This window comes from Poecilia reticulata, linkage group LG16 (assembly GCF_000633615.1).
Source record: "Poecilia reticulata strain Guanapo linkage group LG16, Guppy_female_1.0+MT, whole genome shotgun sequence".
Lineage (NCBI taxonomy): Eukaryota > Metazoa > Chordata > Actinopteri > Cyprinodontiformes > Poeciliidae > Poecilia > Poecilia reticulata.
Window position 1 is genome coordinate 19,488,818 of NC_024346.1, and position 10,964 is coordinate 19,499,781.

At 40.9% G+C, this 10,964-nt stretch overlaps 1 protein-coding gene across 1 annotated transcript in view; it reads left to right on the forward strand.

Moving 5' to 3' along the window:
* Positions 1-9,493: 9,493 nt before the first annotated feature.
* fpr1 (formyl peptide receptor 1) overlaps positions 9,494-10,964 on the forward strand; it is a 6,115-nt gene continuing 4,644 nt past the window's right edge. The window contains exon 1 of the mRNA XM_008432366.2: positions 9,494-9,589. The gene's annotated coding sequence lies outside the window, so the exon portion shown is untranslated. The remainder of the gene's footprint in view (positions 9,590-10,964) is intronic.

Sequence of the window (10,964 nt, forward strand, 5' to 3'; positions counted from 1 at the left end):
AACTTCTCACAGCCTCGTTCATTTATGGTTCAGAATGATTGACAGACGTCTAGCTAATTTTGGTCAGCTCAGGGTCGACCACGTGCTTTAGCCAACGAGGATGGACGAACAATAACGTGTCTCATGCACGATTGTATGCAAGTGTGGCTTGGTGAATAATGAGTAGGTATTATATTATAGCGAGCAAGATTAAGTCATTTCTCACCCGTTTTTCTTAATGTCTGGGCGGACAAATGCAGCAAAAGGAAAACCTTTTTTCCGTTTTTTTGGTGAAGGGAATGATTAACAATAGCCTGGTCATTGGCTTCCTGTGCTTCTATCCCAAATAAAATCTTGCTTATTGCACAGTCTGCCCTTTCTTCCCTTCGCTTGTATTGACTCTGGTACATTTTCTACCAGGTCAATCAGCAAACAGAAGGAGAAGTTGTGAACGATGACGTTGATTTTCTTCGCTGTGTGAGAATTGTAGTTTTCCTGTAGTTTTAGCAATGGCAGCCAAAGACGTGAACGGAGCCATTCAGTGCATGTTGGCTTCTAAATATTGGATTAACATTAACACCCACGTCATTCGGATCGGCACTTCTCTCTTCGCAGCAGAGGATGGTTGTTTACAGGACATGAAATTTCCAGGAAGCTTCATAATGTCGAATTGGCACATTACATACATAATGGCCAAATGTTAGATATTGGGTAAAATTTAGAAGCTAAACACAGGAAACAATAATTTCTCAGTAGGTATAGGCCTCATTTTAAAATATATTGTACGTCTTGTTTTTTTTCATGAGTGTGATTGTGTCAAGGAGTGAAATGCAGTTATTAAAGCTGAATCTGAAATAATTACAGTTCAGACCCTTAATGCCTGGGTATTAAGTTGGCTCAGCTTACCTCACAGAGACTTTGTGTAAGCTTGGGTTTTGGTGTGTTTTGGTGGTTGGTTGTTTTACGGTTGTCTTTGAACTGAAAAAGAATATAATGTCAGTTTATAACTGATTTCTTTATTTCAAATTGGAGTCCAATAAGCAGCATTTTAATATATCTGTATTTATCTGTTGACCACCTTACAAATATCTCCACCAGCCGCCACTGGTTGTCTGAACCGTATTTATTTACCTGTTTAAATTTCAGATTTCACCAAGACTGCAGGAAAATTTTCACTACATCCTAACTCCAGAAAGTCTGAGGTCGCTGAGCATTACAGAACGGGACACATGCGTTTATTAGCAAACAATGTCATTAAAAATGTGCAACAAACAAAAACATCCAGGGAGCCAGCAGTGCATTTGGACGAGTCTTTTAGCGTCACATATGGCACCCAAATGCCTCTTTGGATCTGAGGAGCAATCAGGACATGATTGCTGGATGACTAAATTAGACAATAAAAACTCCAACAAACTCTTCTGTGACCTAAACTTTCCATATCCTTTCTTGTTTTACACTTCCTGTTTGCTTTAATGTGCATAAAAATTTAAAAAACTTCCTCATATTCAGTCATCTGCTGCCCCACGCTTGGCATCCTCCGATTCCTTACTGTCATTGCTCTAAATATCCTTGGACGAACAGAGAGACCACTGTGTTGTAAATATGTGCGGCTATGTAACGTCGGGCTTGTTTTGTGTCATAGAGTCCAGACTGATTATGCATGTATCTGTTGAGGGGCAACCAGACGTTGCGGTCAAAAGCAGAGACGTATGTAAGGAAGTGGTTTAGGTTATTGAGGTTCAGCTTTTTTCCCTGTGTGTGGTGAACTTCAGGCACACATACACACACATGCACACAAGAAAAGATTACTAAGCCATGTAAATGAAAGCTGTTGAAACTGGTTTTGACTCAGAAAAACAAAATTCCTGGGTTCTCCACAGCAGGGAGACAGGGGTCTGATTTCCATTCGGAATGCCGCAACAGGATAAACAAACTTTTGGGGCTTTCAGGTTAGAGCAGATTCCCAGTTGCTCCTGCACTAGAAGTTTCAACACCACAGCCTACTCTCCAAAAGGCCAGAGTAGATTTATAAACATTTTTAGATTTCTGTAAAGTTGCAAAATGGAGACGTTTGCATAAAACTTCAATGACAAATACAGGGCGTGTTAGAGTGATGCAAGGAACAGCACCGTGTCATTACTTATTTTAGATTCCCACACACAAAAAGCACTCAGACACAAAAAAAAATCCACACATTCAATTGCGTTTTGTCTCTCAGGTTCCTCACAGCTGTTGCCTCAAACCATTAAAACCCCCAAACTTCTAACCATTGCACATTGGATTCTGCTAAAGCTGAAATTCTCCTATAAAACCTCTGCTGGTTGTTCAACACACCCAAATTGGTATTTGTGTGGTACGCACATAATTGCACGTTTGGTTGGTAAATCAAGAACGCTGGCAAGCCTCGGGCTCTGAAGGCTTCCCTCAAACTATAGCCTTGAGATGGCTATTAATATCCCCTGCAGACTCTAGCAAAAGAAAAGAAAAAAAAAACTCGGCCTTACTTTATGATCTGGAGCAACATTTGAAAAGGGTGCGCAGTGTTGGATGTATGTGATCATATCAGTAAAAACAGGATTGGCAGTCTGTGCCACAGATGGAGCTACAGTTTAGGAAGAATACAGATTGAACGTATTGCTTTGAGAGCTACTGCAAAAATAAATCCAGAGGAAACTTTCTTTCCCCTGAATTCTTAAAGGCTGAGCAACCAGATAACAGAGAAATTAGTCCACCTACACAGTCAGAAACGGGTGTTGGTCTGAGAGTATGCAGGAACTGAGGGCGGGTAAATAGACATGGGGAGTTTCTCTCACTTATTCTCTCCCGTGTTCATCCCCTTTTTCCTTCCACCCCCTCACATCTGGTTTGCTGGCAGGGCTTAGTTCCTGTGAGGGGTGTGTGTAAATAAGCTGGGGACCTAGCTTTGGGGGTAGGTTGCAACCAGCATCTCACACTCTCTGGAACTGGTCGATTTTAGGAACTTAGGTTTGATTTTTCAATGCTGTTAGAAGATTTTGCAGCTTTATCAACCAATCAATCAATGAGGTCAAGTTTGCTTGTATTCCATGTTTAGGCAACAATGCAGTTCAAAACCTTCTACATCATGAAAACATAAAAACATCCTAAACACATCACACAGACACCAATTGTGAAACCACTAAGATTAAATTTTGTCAAGCCCCATTGTAAAAATCATGAACACATCAAATATGTTGGTCAATGTTCCAGTTATTATGGGCCAAAGGCAACACTAAACAGGTGAGGTGGATTCTTCCCTGGATTTAAAGGAACTCAGTGTTTCAGCTGTTTTGCAGTTTTCTAGCAGTTTGTTCAGATTTGTGATGCATAGAAGGCTAGTTTCATACATTTCTTTTTCTCCATACCCCTCACATTTATTTTTTTCTTCTTCTTTCACTATTTGGGTGTGGAGGAATGACCTGTTCGTGTTGCTATTATCTGGGGTGACGTGTCACAAGGGGGAGGTAATCAGAAGTCAGGAGGGGTGCAGTCCTCTGCCACAAGCCCACTCATGGTACGGCAGGCCTAGAGCATGACCGTAAAGGCACCAATATACTTCATGCAAAGTACCAAAATTTGGTCTCATTGACATAGATGAATGAAAAAATTTTATCATTTTGTTCACAGAGAGGCATCCGTCTGCCAAAATTTAGGTCTGTGCAAAGTGTTTGCCTTTGCATCATCTCATATCATGTTTGGTGTGCTCTGATTTGGACTAAAATGCAGACAGGAGAAAGAAATGACCATCTGAGTCATGGTTTATCAATAAAAGGCAAAACTAGTAAAAACAGGCAATCCAGGAACAAGGAGTGAACGGGGAGTGGAGAGGATGAAGGAACTAATCAGATGTAAGTGACTGCAGCTGGGAAAGCAGTGAGTGAGAGTAGATGAAAAAATTACTTGCAGCTGTGGAAAGGGATTAAATGGCAAAGTGAATTGAAGGGGCAATATTACTTTTTTTCCCAAGCAGAAACTCATCACAACATCACTTCTCTACTAACCCTTTAACAATGTTTTTTTTACTAGTGTTGCACAGAGAAGTAGCTCCTATAATGAGCTCAGCAGATGCGCTGTTCCACCAGGTGTTTGCTAATTGCTGCTGGCTAGTCTGGAGGAACTGAGTGGGAGAGATGTGGAGAGGGCTTTTCTGTGAGGCAGACGCTCTGAGGACAAGCTGCGTCTTGAAGGCGGGGCTAGGTCCACCCAGGCGTTTTGCACAGCAGAATGGTTGCCATGGACATTAAAGGATTTCTCAAACATGCATGAAAGAATCAAGGCAACACTCCACATACGCTTTTGGTGAGGGAATAATATTATAACATAATGTAAAGCTAAAACATAGTCAACTTTACATAATACAGTCTGTTTCTTTAAAAACTGATGACATCGATGTAGAGCCGCACCGGAGCTGCGTGACCAGGGCGAACTGAGGCAGAAACAGTTCGAGGCCTTCTAGTGGAGAAGCGCCAAGACAAAAATATGAAACTAGAAGAGAACCAAGACAAAAATACGTACTAAACCAAAGTAAAACCAAAATCTAAAACGAGAAACCAAACTTTCAAAAGGAATAAACTAGAACTAGAAGAAAATGCAAAACAAATCACAGTGATAACTGAACAAACAGAGGGACTAAAGTGGAATTGGGGGAAAGATAATGAAAACAAGAAATTCAAATGAAGACATAAAAGCAGAAGTCCACAATGGCAAGGGACATGAAGACATGAAACTCAAGCTTACAATCACCCAATGAATAAGTGGGTGGTTTGGAAGAAAAGCACAAGAGTGACCATGTGGGAGGAAATTCAAGCAGAAAGACAAACTCAAATGAAGCATTTGATCCCTGAAAGGTAGGGCTTCACTCTGGAGACATCAGCCAGATTTGCAGTCTTCAGCTCCCACTCCCCCACATTCAGCTTGATGTCATTCCACAACATCACTGGTAGGGTCTTTTTTTTTATACAATCAAAGAGTATAACACCTGAAGCAAGTGCAGGAATTTACCAGACTGAAAAAAATGGAAATTGCTACTTGGAAGAATTACTGCTCAGGTTTGCTTCAGGGGATGAATACCTCTTTGTTTTTGGCTTGTTTCTGTAATGATTTTATGAGTGATAAAGCCGCCAGAAATATCCAGACTGTAGAAAGGAATTCATATCCAACTTTGTCTCAGAGGAACAATATTTTTCTTTGCCGTTTCAACAAGTCAAAGGTACCACTTCATCTTAAGCTCTATCTAAGGGTTGGGTGCACAACCCCTTGTGTGCAGGCCTTTGTCCTCAATGCGGCCGTCATAGGTTCGATTCCCGACCTGTTGACCTTTTCCGCATGTCTTCTCCCTCTCTCACAACCCACTTTCCTGTGTTGATTCACTGTTGACTAAGGGTCACTAGAGGATAACTTTAAAAACGTGATTTGCGAAGTCTGATCATATACAAGCCTATATGTTCAGTATTCATCCACTGCTATAAAGCTTTCTAATAAGCTGTCATAAATTATTAAAAAATAACATAATATAAGGCTTTAAAATGTGCTGAGTCTGACAGACATTACTTCCAAGCTTCGTCCGTAATTGAAGCTGAGAGAAAGAATAGGGGCCGACATAAATTTACTGCAAACATCTGCTTTGTTTCAGAAAAACTCTGCGTTCCAAAATCCCAGCGGGTTCAGCAAGCTCAGCAAAACGATGACGTCAAAGGTGAAAAGAAGGGAGACATTAAAATGTTTGCGCTCAGGTGAAAAGTCAGCATGCAGCAATTACTGAAGACTTAACCTGCAGCAAAACATGAACTCAGGCCACAGAGTGGCAAACATTACAGTGCAGGATCATCGGTGGGTGGATGAGAAATCAGATCTTCTCTCCCTCCGGTAGTCATCTCAGCAACCCTCAATTTATGCATTTACTGAAGCCGTTTGCTTACGCTCTGCTTGGAGTTTCCCAAAGGTCTGCAGTGGAGTATGTGAGGGCACCGGAGGAAAAGACTTACACTTAAACATGAATAATATGGCTGTTTAGAGATTGAGGAGAGCACAGCACACAAACTTGCGAGAGGGAGACTCCAGCAAGGTTTTCTCAAAGCCGGCGGAGACAAGAAGAGAGAGAGAGAGAGAAATGCACTTTAGACAGAGGCTACACAGAGTAATTATGAGTGAATGAAAATACAGCAAAGCTTGGACACATTTTGACGTGACAGACGGTTCAATGGCAGAGATCAGACTGTGTAAAGTGAACATTTTGCATCAAGCAGGCTCCACCAACAACCTGCACAGGCATATGCAAACTGTTCATCCATCAGTGCAGTTTCAAGAACTGCATCAGTTTCAAGAACTTCAAAAGAAGTAGCTATTAATAATTACAATGTCAGCGTATCTGCTTCTTCTCCTACAATGTCTACAGCATCACCCACACTATTACAACCACCGAGGCATGCAACCCAGCACTTTTTAAGATAAGTTTTTTCAAAAGGCTATGACCCCAGATAAACAAACAAAAATGAGGAACTGGCTAAAATGATTTTTAGTCAGTTCCTCTGTCATTTTCAGCCATGGAAGAAAAAGGATTCAGAAAGTATACTGATGTTCTAAGTCCAACATATAAACATCCAAGCAGAAAAAACACCCAAAAAAGAAAAAAAGCAAACAAAAATCACCCCAGAACGTGCTTCGCTCCTAGAAAGGGTAAAAAAAGCAACAGCTGTCTGAATAACAACCGACTGCTGGAAATCCCGAACCACCACATTCTACATGCCATTTTGTTGAAAATTACAAACTGGTGTCCTGCCTACTGGTTTGTTTCGCGTTCAGTGACAGACATACTTCTGAGAAATTAGCACTTCTGAGAAAGTGGCACAAGAATGGGACGTGTTTAGCAATGTAGTGTGCTGTGTTAGAGGCAATGCAGCTATTAAAGCAAATGCAATTAAAACCCTGAAATGGGATCCACCACTGCATGCCTTGCACACACAATTAACTTGCTTGTAAGAGATTCTCTGAAGGTGATGAACAGAGAAGCCAGATGGGCATTCCTGAGCTGAAGCTGAAACAAGATTATGTGACTAGGTGGGATTCTTCTAAAACGACTTCTGGATTTCAAGGATACAGTCATCTCCACTGTTATCAGAGCACCTCCCATTCTTCTGAGTCAAGAGGAATGTGGGGCCTGCACTGCTCTGCTCACTGAGGAGATGAGCGCAGACAGGTACAGTCTAAATATCATGCTATGATGTTATTTCCCAGCTATCCTGTTTAGTCATTGTATTATTATTATTATGACAAGCAGATTAAGCATGACTGGGTTTAACACATAATTGTTTTCTCATTTTCAGCTATGTTACAGCCTCTAAAATGTTTATCTTCTGCAAAAGTTAACAGAGAAGTGACCAAAAAATGAAGGACTTAGTGCAGGGGTGAGCAATCCTGGTCCTCGAGGGCCAGTGTCCTGCAACTCTTAGATGTCTCCCTGGTCCAACACACTTGAATCCAACAGCTGAATCACCTCCTAAGTGCACTGAGGTTCTCCAGAGTCCTGCTAACTACCTCATTATTCGACTCAGGTGTGTTGAAGTAGAGACACACCTAAAAGTTGCAGGAGACCGGCCCTTGAGGCCCCTGATTAGTGGATGCTCTGTCCACAGGCTGGAGTGCAACCCTGTTCTATCAGAAACCACCAGAAATCTTGACCCAAGATTCCGTGAAACCAGAGCAGCTGATGAAGCTCTTCAGAGACTAATTTCAACAGCAGCAAGAACCAGCTAGTCACAGGGCCAAGAGGGAGAAGAGGCAGCAAAGTGCCTAGACGAGGAACCGCTCGCATTCGCTGTTTGAAGGTTCTTTGAAGAACAAGCGACTGGTGAAACTAAAAGGAGCCCATCAGAAGACGCCATGGTGGAAGTGGGATTAAGTCTTGAGGAGTCTGTTTCAGAGAAACACAAACCCACTTAGCTAGTGGCAAACCAAATGTTCACTTTATCCACTTCCTTCACATGTGAAGCAATTAAGTCTCTGTATTGTAACATCTGTCCCCTCAGCAAGCATCTTCTCCAAAACAGGGATGATCAAAATAGGAAGTAGAAACAGGATCAGTAACTAAAAGCTGAGGCTCTTGGGTTTTCTGTATGCCAATCTTGACAAAAAAATTGCTAAAACTGTCATACTTAAAACAAGGAGGGTGAAATTTGTTGCCAGTGGTCATTTTAATATTTAAAATACTGAATCCAGCTGCTGCCCACACTTCATGAATCACCTACAAATTCTTGGAATTGCCTTTTCTTCACATTCCTCTCAATGTGAGGATTTCTGTGTGTGTTTATTAGTCCCTGTGTCGCGTCTACCCCTTGATTGTTCCCAGCTGTCCTTCGTCTCTCATGGTTACCCCCACTGTATTTAATCCCACCTGCTCTCCCTGCTCCCAGTTGGATCCTTGTCGTGTGTCGTGTCTTTGCCATTGCTTTCTATGCAATGGCAAGAACACAATTGCACAGATATTGCTTTCTATACAATTTCTAATTGCATAGAAATTGCTTTCTATGCAATTTCTATGCATAGAAACATTGCTGGTAGCAAATGGAAACAGTTGGTATCAACTGTGTCTGAGCTCATTGCCTTATTGCTCACCTGTGCTGCCTGGACTGTTTGTATATGTCTAAAGGCATCATTCACTCTACAACCTGGGTCCACCGTGCATCCATCCTCACCACAAATACTACAACTCATGATATTCAAGGCTGACAAGGCTATTTCTGCAGCTTGTGCAATTTTTTTCAACCAGTTTCTTTTCCACTGTGATGGGCACCAGCACCTCTCCTGACCCCACTAAGGAACAAGGGTGTTAAGAAAATGGATGGATGGATGAATAGAAAGCTTCTCTAGTAAAGACTTGTTGGGGCTTCCCATCTGTCAAGTCAGTGGTCTGAATTAATTGCATTGACCACTATATGATAGTCTGTATTGAAAGTTTTTTTATTGGTCTAATGTAATATTTTGAGAAACTGAATCTTATGTCCCCATTAGATTTAAGCCACAATCATAAAATGAACAAAATAAACATTTGATATATTACTCGGTAAGGAACCTATGTACAGGTTTCACTTTTTTCATTGAATTATGAAAATAAAATAACTTTTTGGTTATTGTTTTTTTTTTTTTTTTTTTTTAGCTTTTTGAGATGCAACTTTAAATGCAGCAAAATGGGATTCAACAAAATATTGACTTGGGTTGAATACAAAATTTGTATAATAATGATATTAAAACAAGGATACACTGAATGAAGTGAAATGAAACATAATCAATGTGTTGGTTAATCAGACATGACAAAAGGGTTTGTGTATTTGGCTTCTGTGATATGGGCTTCTAAAGAAAAAGAAAAGAAAAGAAATGAAACTGCACCGACGTCTGTGGGAATTTATTTTGCAATAATCATTTACATCTAAGTAGTGCAACAGTTCCCTGCTTGCCAGATGAGGAGGCTCCCGGACGTCCCGCCCAGCTGTGATGTCAAACAATTAGGGGTGTCAAGGATCTGAGCTCCACATTTTCCCCAAAGCAGATAGAGCTGCCCGTGAGGCTGAACGCATTTGACTCATCCGGACGAGACAAGGTAGGACGATTAAAAACTGGCATTTTACCAAGAAATTAAATATGGAGATCAATTAAAATTTATTTTAAAATGTGGGCTTGAGAATGAATGGGTGAAATTAACTTTTTTTTTTTTTTTGTATGAGCAAAACAACGACTCGTGTGTGTGAATCTGGGTTTTGCTGTTATATGCAGCTTTAAAAGCTTTCAGGTAATTGCGAAAAAAACATAAACCTGAGAATGTTAATTAAGCCGCACTTTGTGAGATGAGTTTTATGGATGTTCTGCGACGGCTTTCGTGTGGTTTCAACGGAGAACAAAAAGCGTCTTCTCATCAAACTCGGTTCCACTTTTACTCTCGCTTTGATCTCAGATTTTCACGCAGCGTAGAAATGGATGCTTTGCTTTATGTGCGCCTACTCAGAGGTTATAAACCCTTTTAATTTAGTCCGGGGGKWTTTTTTTTTTTTTTTTTTTTTTTTWKAATGTTTGTATATGTAGATATGTTTATTTGGTTACAGAGTCAACAAGCTTTAAAAAGCACAGTCAGAATGGTTCATACACTTTAAAGCTATGTAAGTGAGGAGTAATGTGAACAAAGTTAGGTGAACATAAGTACATAGTATTCTAAGCAAATTAACTTAAAGGTTGTTTACTCTGATGCTGCAGGTTTTACTTTATTCAAATGACCTCTACAGGATTTAAGCTCTCTAATCTTTTCTCTACCGTGTTCAAAACATTACCCTTGTTAACATTAGAAGCGGGTCAAAATTTGTTTGTAACAAATAATATAGGTAGCCTGGCCATTGCCTTCCTGTACAATTCTGCTTGATTCAAATCTCGCTTCACAGCACAGCCTGGTCTTTCTCCCACTTACTTGGATTCCTCTGGTAGAATTTCTACCGGGCCAATTAGCAAACAGAGTGAGAAGTTGTGAACCAAAGGGTCAATTTTCTGCTCTGTTTTAGATATGTAGTCTACCTGTAGTTTTAGCAATGGCAGCGGAGGAAGTGAACGAAGCCATTAAGTCCATGTTGGCCATGCTTCCAGATATTGAGTTAACACTAACAGCTGCTTGTTCAGTTCGGCATTTCTCTCTTTGCAATGGAGGATGGTTGTTTATGGAGTATAGCAATTTCCAGTAAGCTTCACAGCATTGAGCTGGTGCTTGACATACATCATGGACTGGGTAAAATTAAAAACTTTAACAGAGTCTATGCTTTCAGGGAGCAATGGTTTCTCAATAGCTGAGACCCCAGACCCTCTGTACAAAGCAATGCGTAGAACAAGGGGTTGGTTTTGCCATCCATCCATCCATCCATCCATCCATCCATCCATCCATCCATCCATCCATCCATCCATCCATCCATCCATCCATCCATCCATCCATCCATCCA